The sequence below is a fragment of the Prionailurus viverrinus genome, chromosome A2, assembly GCF_022837055.1.
Source record: "Prionailurus viverrinus isolate Anna chromosome A2, UM_Priviv_1.0, whole genome shotgun sequence".
Lineage (NCBI taxonomy): Eukaryota > Metazoa > Chordata > Mammalia > Carnivora > Felidae > Prionailurus > Prionailurus viverrinus.
In genome coordinates, this window is record NC_062562.1 from 74,626,074 (window position 1) to 74,638,085 (window position 12,012).

At 43.1% G+C, this 12,012-nt stretch overlaps 1 protein-coding gene across 2 annotated transcripts in view; it reads right to left on the reverse strand.

Annotated features, from left to right (window-relative positions):
• Window positions 1-11,328, reverse strand: part of RALA (RAS like proto-oncogene A) — a 73,244-nt gene extending 61,916 nt beyond the window's left edge. The window contains exons 1-2 of one of the 2 annotated variants that reach the window (XM_047849334.1): window positions 11,082-11,328; window positions 2,479-2,629 (exon numbers count right to left, since the gene is read on the reverse strand). The gene's annotated coding sequence lies outside the window, so the exon portion shown is untranslated. The remainder of the gene's footprint in view (window positions 1-2,478; window positions 2,630-11,081) is intronic. The other variant, XM_047849333.1, reaches the window with a different exon arrangement.
• Window positions 11,329-12,012: the final 684 nt, after the last annotated feature.

Consider the following 12,012-nt stretch of genomic DNA (forward strand, 5'->3'; position numbering starts at 1 on the left):
ACAGGCATTCAATATTCTACTCTTTTAACGTTTTTTTTTGGTAAGTTGGAAATGTTTCAAAATACAAAGCTGGGGGACAGGGAAGAGCGCTTTCATTTTAAAAGGTAACCAAGTATAAAAGAATCACCAGTGCAGTTTTCTATGCATTTCAGAAAGAGGCACATAGTTGAGGTACAGAGACCATCATCTCTATTCCATACCTGTTCAGATACAGATAATAACAGGGAACAAATGGGAACTAAAAGAATAAAATAACTACACTGTGAGCAAGTTAGAGCTTTATGAAAATGCTAATGCTAACCAGTACTTTTTAAATAATTTAAGACAAAGCAACACAGGTATTGGTTGGTGTGGAAATCTTTATGTTACAAGTGCATTCAGTAAAACATTTTGACTGAAGGTCAATAAATTTTCCCACCCCACCTATATCTCTTGGCTGATACAAAGATCAAATGAGATCATGCGCACAAAAGTGCTCAGTTTATTAAACCTGGCACCATTTTTGGTTACTCTTGTCTATAATTGGTGTTCCCCAATTTTGTAGTCAATACTGCACAAACAATTCTTGGAAACACTGTCAGTGTTGATTATGAATGATTCCCCTTCACTCTATTAGGCACTTTGTCTAGGTACTTGTTATGCAACAATTTGTAACAGTGTGCTTTTAACAACTGAAAATTGTAACCGCTTGAAACTCATCAGACACACTAAGGCAAAAACCTTGCTATGAATCAAAAGCAAAGTTCACTTAGAAGTTCCAACAAAAAGCCACATTTACAGTTTTTACAACAAAGAGAACATTCTTGGAACTGGACATCAAACTAAAATGTCTAAGAAGAAAAAGACAGGATATGCCAAGATGTACATTACTTCACACACACAGGGCAGCTTAGACAAAGTATTCTAGCAGATGAAAGATAATCACACCCACTAGGATGGCTATAATTAATAAGAGGTGGACTATAACAAATGTTGGTGAGGATGCAGAGAAACTGGGAAGCCTTATACACCAATAGGGAGCAAGTAAAATGGTGCAGGTGCTTTAGAAAACAGTTTGGCAGTTTCTCAAAATGTTAAACGCAGAGTTACCATATGACCGAGTAATTCCATTCCTATCTATACACACACACACACACACACCCAGGAGAAATGAAAACACATGTCCATGCAAAAACATGTACATCTATTTTCATAGCAGCATTATCCAATATATGCCAAGAAGTGGACGCACCCAAATGTCCATCAACGGATGAACAGATAAACAAAATGTGGTATATTTACTCACTGGAACATTATTTAGCCATAAAAACGAAGGAAGTAGTGATACATGCTACAACATGGACGAACCTTGAAAACATTATGTTAAGTGAAAATTACCAAACACAAGAGATCACATATTGTATGATTCCGTTCATGGAATCCAGAAATGTCCAGAATGGGAAAATCTGTAAAGATGGGAAGCGGATCAGTAGTTCCCTGGAGCTGCGGGTGGAGGGAATCAGGAGTGAAGGCTGATGAGCATGAGGTTTCTTTTTGGGGTCATGAAAATGTGGTCAGATCAGATAGTGGCTGTGGCTGCACAATTCTGTGACTGTATTAAAAACCACCAAATTATACTTTAAAAGAGTAACTTTTGCAGTATGTGAATTTCATCTCAATAAATCTGTTATTTAAAAAAAAAAAAATCTAGTGCCCATACCCTTCAAATAAGCGAAGGACATAAAAAGACAATTCACAGGGGCGCCTGGGTGGCGCAGTCGGTTAAGCGTCCGACTTCAGCCAGGTCACGATCTCGCGGTCCGGGAGTTCGAGCCCCGCGTCGGGCTCTGGGCTGATGGCTCGGAGCCTGGAGCCTGTTTCCGATTCTGTGTCTCCCTCTCTCTCTGCCCCTCCCCTGTTCACGCTCTGTCTCTCTCTGTCCCAAAATAAATAAAAAACGTTGAAAAAAAATTAAAAAAAAAAAAGACAATTCACAGAATAAAAAATATAAATGACCAGTTACTGTACAAAGAACTTAAACAGTTGTGACCAAATAAACTTTAAAAACAAAACAAAATATAGAGACAAGAATGGGTTTTATGATCTAAGCCAAAGCAAAGGATAAAAGGAGATAAGCAGAGAAAATGACCAAGTTTTGTTTTATTCTGAAGGACCAAAAAAGCTACTAAAACCCACAAGCAGCAAATAAGAATAAGTGAAGTTATTCTTAGTTGTAGAAGAGTTGAAGAATTGTCTTAGTTGTACCATGGAGACATATGAAGACCTTGGAGACTAACAGGGTAGTGGGAAAGTTTCCAACAATCCAAGCATTAAGACTACAGCAGCCAAAGACCTCAGGGAAGGGAGATTTTCTGTCACGGACAAATGTCTTACGCAGAAGGATGAGGGGAGACAGACTGTCCTCAGACTTAAAAGGTGAGGGTAGATAAAGTAAGCGGGGGGGGGGGGGGGGGGGGGGAGGAACAGGAAAAAACCAACCTCCTGCCCAAGCTCTGCCATCAAGGTGCCATCAATTTACCAGAGGGTGAGGCTTGAGGGTCTTCACAGCAAGGCATCCCCAAAACCTCTCAAGGATGAACTGCATGCCAGTGAGGCAATGTGACCCAGAGAGAAAAAGGCAACATGGGTCCTGGGAAAAGCAGAAATGGACAAACGACCTGGTAAGTGAGAGCTCCTCAAAGTTGGGACCAAAAGGGATTATTAAACACCCCACCTACCAGCGCTCCTGGGACCATGAAGACAGACAACAGACCATGGACTAAGAGTTGTAGGGATTTCTGGGGGAGGAGCACGTCAGCCCAGGGGGCAAGAAATTAATAAATATCCTTCCCTGCACTCCTGGGAAAGGAAATGCTTAGAATGACAAACACAGAAACAGGATGTGGACTGAGAGTTCACCAATGGACCTAGATAATTGTGAAATTATAAGAATTTACGGAAAATGTGCTATTTGAACTTTCTGGGTGAATTAGATGGCAGTCGAATGAAAGCACCCTCTAGAACTTGGGAGGCAACACTGGTGTGTATCCATAACCGGCATGTGGACACCATATATGCTGGATGCCCACCCAACACTTGATTCCACACAAACACATCACTTCCAGCTAGAAGACTGGGTCTTCCAAAACGAATTGTGGAGAAAAAACATGATCCAGGCCCTACAAACTTCTCTGTAACAACCCTACATCTGTGTACTCTAGGTCACTCCCAGGGATAAGCTCATTTAATTATAAACCTGACTTGCCATATGACCTACAGACCCAAGGAGCCAAGCCATGACCACATCAATAAAAGGTAAGCCTAATTTATCTGTCTACAATACAAGGACACCACTAAAGACTGTGAAAGCCTAGGGATTCCTAAGTGGCTAGGCTGGTTAAATATCCAACTTCAGCTCAGGTCGATCTCGTGGTTTGTGAGTTCAAGCCCCACATCAGGCTCTCTGCTGCCAGTACAGCTTTGGGTCCTCGGTCCCCCCTCCCTGCCCCTCCTCAGCTTGAGTGGGCTTTCTCTCTCTCTCAAAAATAAATAAACATTAAAAAAAAAAAAAAAAAAAAAAAAGACTGCGAAAGCCTAGAAAGGAATCCTTAGATCTTCACAGACCCATGGCAGCTTTAGCCTAGAGGAGAAAAGGAGGTTACCCTATGGCAAGCATGACTGGCTGAGAGAAGACTGCAATGAAGTTCAGAAGAACTATGTGGCAAGGTAAGAACAAAACTTAGGACTGGTTGTGTGAACTGGGAAACCTTATATTAGTCCTCACCTTGCTTATCTTTGTACTTTGCTCTGTCCACTAGGAAAGTCAGTATTTCCTGACTCTAACCACATGCATCTCCATTTAGTGTCTCTTACAGAGACAGTGAAGGACTGCAGGCTTTGAAAGACACGTCCATAGCTAAGATAATATCTGGTAAAATGTACACTTTTGTATATTCACAGAAAAAAATAATACAATAAAACAATCAGCATTTCTTATTGAAGACACTGTTATTCCTCTGTTTAACATTGTTCTGGAGATACTAATCAATGCAATTAGATAAGATAAACACTTAGAGGCATAACCATTGGAAAAGAAAGGATTGAAATCTCTACAGGTGACACAATAGTATATCTGAGCCTAAAGGAAGCAATGATAAAAGTAACTCAAACAATAAGACTTTAGCAAAGTAGCAGGAAAACATGCAGAAATCAGCACTACTCATTTACATGAATAATAACCAATTAGAAGATATAATGTATAAGAAAATTCTATTTAAAATGGCAACAACAACAACAAAAGATAAAACACTTAGGAATAAACTCTACAAGAAATGTTCAAAACTTTTACGAAGAAAACTATAGACCTCTCCCCAAAGACACAAAAGTTGATTTAAGAAAGTGAAAAAACATTGCTTGTTCTAGGTTAAGATGTCTCCAACACCATCAAGAAATCAGTTCTAAGTTAAATCATAAGTTTAATGCAATCTCAATAAAAATAGCAATGATCTTTTTAATGAATGGACTTAGAAAAATTGACACCGAAGTGCATATGGAAAAATAAAACACGCAAGAATAGCAAGGACGACACAGAAGAGGACAAGTTATAATGGGGCATAGACCTACCAGATATTAAATCATATACAACGCCCCCATGATTAAACCAGTATGGTACTGGTGCATAAACAGTTCAACAGAGTAAAATACACCCAACTCCATAAAAATTCTAGTATATGACAAAAGGAGCCAAGATTTTTAAAAACTAAATGGCACTGGGACAACTAGAGAGCCATGTAGAAAATGATAACATTATACCCATTCCTCACACCATAAACGTAAATGTACTCCAAATGGGTCAGGAAACTAAATGCGGAAAATGAAACTATAAGAATACTGGAAGGCGGCATGGGTGAATTCCTCTATAACCTGAGGATAAGGAATGACTCTCTAATGATGATGAAAAACTCAGATGCAAAAAATTTAAGATTAATATATTTAACTACACAAGAACAGACTTTCACACGTCCAAAAAACCCTGTAAGCAATGCCAAAGATGAGTGGGCAAAGTATCTGCAACATACATCAAAGTTACATGGTTAACAATCTTTTTTTGCTTTTAATTTTTTTAATATTTATTTTTAAGAGAGAGTGCGAGCACGAGTGAGCAGGGGAGGGGCAGAGGGAGAAGGAGATACAGAATGTGAAGCGAGCTCCAGGCTTTTAGCTGTCAGCACGAGCCCAACATGGGCTTGAACCCATGAACCACGAGATCATGACCTAAGCCAAAGTCGACAATTAACCGACTGAGCCACCCAGGTGCCCCTAAGTGGTTACCATTCTTAAATAAAGAGAACTTTTAAAACCTGAGGGAAAAAGACCAAAAATTATTTAAAAAGTAAATAACATGAACATTTAATTTTTAAATGTAAAAAAAAATGACCTTTAATGTACAAAAAATGTTCAATTTACAAATTAAAACTATACTGAGATACCATTTCTCACCTATTAGATTGGCAGAAATTCAAAAACTTGACAATGTAGTCCATTGAGGCTGTGGAACTTACACATTGCTGGAAGGTATTCAAAATAGTAGAGTTCCATTAAGAAGAGGAATTTGTCAATATCTAACAAATCTTATATATGCATTTATCCTGAATATTTACCTCCAACAATACAAAGACACACATATGTAAAGATTTTCATTATAACATCATTTATAATTGAAAAATATTGGAAATTACTTAAATGTCCAAGTACAGGACATAGGTTGAATACGCCATGGAATATTCTGCAGTTAAGAAAAAAAAAGTAATTTGTTTTAATTTATGTGTATTATTTTTTTCAAATAGCTACTAAATCTTTAGGACATAAATAATTATTAAATTGTCTGGGTCTATTTAATAAACTGTTAGGTGTTTCTTTTGACCTAGGGATGCTGTGAAAAAAGTATTGATATGACAAGGATGTCATGAACTAAAGCTTCTGATAAAGGCCTGTGAAGGCTTTTTGTTGTTGTTGTTAATGTTTATTTTTGAAAGAGACAGAGAGAGACAGAGACAGAGTGTGAGCAGGGGAGGGGCAGAGAGAGAGGGAGAGACAGTCTCCGAAGCAGGCTCCAGGCTTTGAGCTGTCAGCACAGAGCCTGATGTGGGGCTTGGACTCATGAGCTGTGAGATGATGACCTGAGCCAAAGTCAGATGCTTAACCTACTGAGCCACCCAGGTGCCCCTTGTGAAGGCTTTTAAGAGTGTATTTATGTATGTACCTATGAGGTTACTATGGACTGTGATCAACAAAATTTACAATAGACTAATGAAGGCACTGTCCATAGTGGTAAGTGCTATGTTAGATTTTACGGCAGCACATAATAGGAGGAACCAGCCCAGTCTTGAAAGTTCCTGGGGTTCTTATTTGATTGGTTGGTTGGTTGGTTGGTTTCTTGTTGTTTGAGGGATGAGATCAAGAGAAAGAATCTAATCAAGATACTAAACTGAGTGCTGGAAGATAAGTAGGCATTACTAAATTGGAATAAGGAGGAATGGCTAGAACTAACTACGGAAGAGGAAATGGAGGACTAGGAAAACACTAGCATTCTAGAAGCCTGGTATTGCTGGAACAGAATACCCTGCAAGAGAAGAGATGAGGCTAGAGAGTTAGGTAAGGAGTAGGTCTTGAGAATTTTTTATATGAGATTTAGGGATAAAAGGAGTTTGGATTTTGTTAATGGGCAAGAAAGAGCTGCGAAAGGGCTTAAAGTAGGGGAGTGTCATAACTGCTCTAACCAAGTGTGGAGAAAAGATGGAGGTGGGGTGGCACCAAGAGGCTAACAGGCTGCTGCAGTAATCCAGAACGGACCTAGACAGGGCAGCTGAACTAAAGCATTTGCAATCAGTAGTGGGCAACCTCCATTTTCAATCAGTTACTATGCCAGCTACTCAACTACATTAGAAAGCAGGGATCCTGTGGCTTAGATGACTACAATCGTGACCTTTGTCGAAACCGGGGATCTTTGCCCACCCTTCACAATGCATCTGGGAGTAGAAATCATTTCATAATCTTACTATGTCTTATTCTCCAACACGACATTGTCAAACTCTGACCTTTAGTTTCAATAAGTGAATTCGGCAACCCAACTGGACCTCAGATTTCAAAGAGAGTGTGTGTGTCACAATTCTAACTGTGAAGGCTTTTAAGAATAATATCACAATATTTTATGTCAGCTTGTTGATTTTGGCTTGCACAGACTACAATCTTGATGTTGAGCAACTATACCTTTGGGTATAATTACATCAGAGATTTAAATTCTCTTCTAAAGTGTATTCCCATGACTCTTAAAACTCATGGAGCTTTAATTTCATTTTTTCCTATATGGTAGCCAAATCCTTATGAGTGTCATAAGGTAGTAAAAAAGGTGTCTTAGATGTAAAGAAAAAAAGAAAAACTATTACTAATGGGGACTGGAGAATGAGCCATATTTTACTTAGAGCTACATACTTTTTTTTTTTTTTTAAACCAAGAGATGAACACATCCTTGAAATCAAGCCCATTAAAAGTGCATCTTTTGAGGGGCGCCTGGGTGGCTCAGTCGGTTAAGCGTCCGACTTCGGCTCAGGTCATGATCTTGCGGTCTGTGGGTTCAAGCCCCGAGTCGGGCTCTGTCCTGACAGCTCAGAGCCTGGAGTCTGTTTCAGATTCTGTTTCTCCCTCTTTCTCTGACCCTCCCCTGTTCATGCTCTCTCTCTCTCTGTCTCAAAAATAAATAAATGTTAAAAAAAAAAAAAAAATTTTTTTAAAAAGTGCATTTTTTGAAAGGAAAAAAAATGCACAGGCTGGGAAAGGGTGAATAGCAATTAGACCCTTACAAGTTCTGCCACCTTTAAGCCTCTACACTAAACCCAAAGAGAAAACGATATATGGTCCGAAATGGTAAAAACAGACCCAAGACAACCCTGCCTCTTTTACCATTCTTCCCAATTCCCCTACAACCTCCCCCACCCCCACCACCTCTAATGAAAGAACTGAAAAACAAGATTTCAGGAAAGGGCACTACAAAATAGGTTTTCCATAGTCCTCTCAAGTAGGAATTATTCAGGTACTTCAGAGGTAAAAAAGCGGTATCAACACCACTGTTGAGTTCCTAATACTCTACTCCTCCAGGGCACCTATCCGAACAATATCCAACCATTTTTTCATCATGGCATACACAGCAGATGAGAACACTGTATTTGTAGGCACGCTGGAAATAAACAGTGGTAACCCCAGGACCCACTGGATGGCCAAGAGTGCTGAAGGGCCCATTATCTTCACATTCCTGAAGCTCAGCTCAATCAGAATCTTGTTTTTCCTCAGCCTTTTAGGATTAATTGCAATATGCAATGCTCTCAGAATTCATTACTTTCAAATCCAGATTCTAATAATTACTAGCTACTAGCCTCCAGCCAATAATAACTTAGTCTTAGTAAAGTATGGCAAAACTGCCTATCTTACAGAGGTACTGTGGAGATTTAAAAATAATATAACTAAAGCTCTTATCATAGCGCTTGGCAGGCAATCAATGTATACGGATTTATTACCAAGAGGGTTGTTGAATTAAAATAGAAAAATCTGACCTCTGTATAGTGGTGATGTTTCAGAGATAAGAAACTGCAGGCTTCCCTCACCTGCAGGGTGAGGGAGTTAAAACATTTTATAAAACAATAAAAACCTGGGGCGCCTGGGTGGCGCAGTCGGTTAAGCGTCCGACTTCAGCCAGGTCACGATCTCGCGGTCCGTGAGTTCGAGCCCCGCGTCAGGCTCTGGGCTGATGGCTCAGAGCCTGGAGCCTGTTTCCGATTCTGTGTCTCCCTCTCTCTCTGCCCCTCCCCCGTTCATGCTCTGTCTCTCTCTGTCCCCAAAATAAATAAACGTTGAAAAAAAAAAATTTAAAACAATAAAAACCATAAACTGTCTCCCTACTTCTTCCAAATCATAATCTTTTCCCTTCTTAAAAATATCATTGTATTCTAAAAGTGACTGTCCTTGCCCTCCATCCACTAAGGAATACAAGTGTGTATAACACTGATACACATACAAGAAGTGATTCTGGTACGTTTATTTATGTTCTGCAGAAGCTGAGCTGGAAAACCGGTGCAGGACTGCCACCAGACAATTGGAGGGGAAAGAAGATATCAGCACTTTTTTTTTTTTTTTGGACCTCCCTAAAGTGAAAATAACCCTACCCTCTAGAGACAAAAACTCCCCCCATAAACAAATGTAGACAAGATTCTTCCCTATAAGTAGGCCCTTTCTCCCTGAGAGCCCTGCAAAGAAGTGTTGTATGAACTACTTCAAAATAAGTGATACAGATGACTGCACATGCAGCAGTCACAGTAGAGAACACCTGGATCTCTGAAAAGAAATGTGGAAGTGCCTACTGGTAAATCATGCCAAGGTCATACCAGGATGTCAGAGGATTTCATGTACCCATGGGAGAAATAAGCCACTGTAACCAATTCCGTGACGTACCATGTTTTCCCAACAGTGGTGACTCCCAATTTCCTCTTTCTAAGACAGGGAACAGTTATCAACTCCAAACACAAACTTACTATCACTAGAAAATCTCTTAATAACTCTGGATAAACATGTTTAAGTAGTAAGTATTTAAGACTGGAATACAACAAGTTATTATAATGCCTAATCACAATACCCCAAATATAATTTTAACCTTTCAGGGGAGGACAGTTTTGGAAGGACAGCAAAGGGATTCTTCTTGAATCGTCCTTTAACCCTGCTAAAAAAACACTAAGACAAAGCAAAGTCTGTATGTGCCAAGAAACTGGAACACAAACAAAAACCCCAACAAAATAAATGTTTCCTGAGGCAACAACTGTGGGATCACCTACACATTCATTCATTCAGTGGAAATACGGGAATAACTTCTTTGTTCCAGGGACATAGCATGGGAACACATGGATGCATAAGACATGGTTCCTGCCCTGAAAAAATTCAAAGTCTAAAAATAATGTCTGAAGAGTCACAAGTCATTTTATAGTAATATTGTATTAATAGAGACAGACCCACATAAACGAGTAAGATACATTTAAATACATTAAAAAAAAAAAAGCTCAAAAAAAGCCTTCTGCGAGTTTACTAACAAATTTTATCCGAGTTTGGGAACACGATTAAAGTTGTACTGTACTTTCACGACAAGAATTAACTTATGACACACGTTTTATAAAGCTCCCCCTCCCCCAACCAAACACAATTTGTAAATTGGGTGCTTTTCAGCTTGACACGTAGGGCGTGGCACTGGAGTTCTCACACAACCCTAAAGACACTTGGATAAGCTCTCACAAGTCTGGACGTTCAGGTTTCCCAGCAAAGGCCAGTTAACTCCCTAATTCTCCTTCAACCTTGAAACAACACTGCCACCTCTCTGTGCTGTCATCCCTGCCCACTTACACATATATACCCAGCCTAAAGCATACAAATCACATCTTCCACTCCTGGAAAACCTTAAGGAACGAACCACGAAGGAAACACCCCCTCGCTCAACATCTATATTCTCTTCTTCGTTTTAGAGGCTGGATTACCCTAATATGGGTAAACCAGTGCAGTTCAATGCGGAGCATCTAATGACTTCAGTCTGAAAAAGCCATTCCTTAGACTGGCACAAAACCTTGGCGGAGATGCTTAAAAAGCAACTGCTCTGGTACAGGCGAGGACTGGAAGAAAGGGAAGGAGGGGAGAGGGGCGGAGTGAGGCGCGGGGACTGCGGCGGTGGCGATGGGTCCCCCCAGGTCGCGGGCACCGCCCAGGCGGGGACCTCGGCGCGGCGGGCCAGAGATGCGGGGTGACCTTCCGACGAGGCCAACTCAAGGAGGTGCTGGGCTCGGAGGACCGCGCCGCAGCCGCCGGCTCTCGGGCGTGCACTCGCCCGCACAGCAGCGAACACCGCGCCCCGGATTCCAGCCTGGGCTCGTCCCCGGGCAGAACGCGGCACTTGCAATCTCCGCGTCCGGGCCCTGAGCCTCGGCCTCGGCCCGCCGCCGCCCGGACACACCCCCGCCGCCGCCGCCCCAGCGGCCCCAACCTCTCCCGGGGCGGCCCGGGCAGGCATCGCTCACCTGCACCGCAAGCCGGTCTGCCGCCCCGCGGGCTCCGGAAGCCGCGGCTGAGCTGGCTTCGGCCGGAGAGAGCTCAGCCCTGGTCGTCTGGGAGGTTCCCCGCCGCGAGAGGCAGAAGGACGAGTCCGACGGGCGGCGGCAGAGCCTGGGCGGCAGGAGGAGGAGGAGGACTAGGGGCGCTCCGCTCTCCAGAGATCCACCCTCCTCCTGGCCGCTCTGCAGCAGCCGCCGCAGATCACTTCCGGGGCGCTGGGAAGCGGGGCGGGGCCGGCTGGGGAGTAACTTCCTGTTCGCGAGCGGAGAAGGGGGTGTTGGGGCCGGAGCTGGAGAACAATGGCCAGGAGGGCGCGGGCTAGCAGGCGTCCACCCTCTGCCTGCCGAGGGCGAGCTGCGCTGCCCTTTGGACGGCCCCACACCCGACTCCCCGCGTCCGGCGAGGTGGAGTCGCCTCCCGGGGGCCCGGGAGTGGCCGCGGGCCCCGCGGAGGTTCCCGGATCTCAGCGTCGGCGCCGCGACGTCCTTGTCTCTCTTCTGGGGACCGGGAGGGGGTTCCCGGGGAAGGAGGGGGAAAGCAGAGGCCGCCATCTTGCTTCCGGGGGGCAGCCGCTTCTCCCTGGCTGTCCCAGGGTGGAGGCCGCTCTGTCCTGTGGCCGGGGTTTCCCAAAGGGGAGCTGGCGACGTGGCTCGTCGCGGGCCGAATCCTTGGAGATGGTTTGGTCAGTCTCCTGGCCTGGCTGGAGGGTTTCGTTACCTGCGCTGGGCCTCATATCTAACTGCTGATCCCTGGAGAACTCGCCCCCCGCGGATGGTCTGTAATCTTTTGCTGAGAGCACTTGAACCCCGTGGACACCGCAGGTCTGGTGTCTGGTGTGGCGCTGAGATCAAACGTCGGCCCCGTGTTGTGATTTGGTAGCTTAAGTTAGAAGTAGTT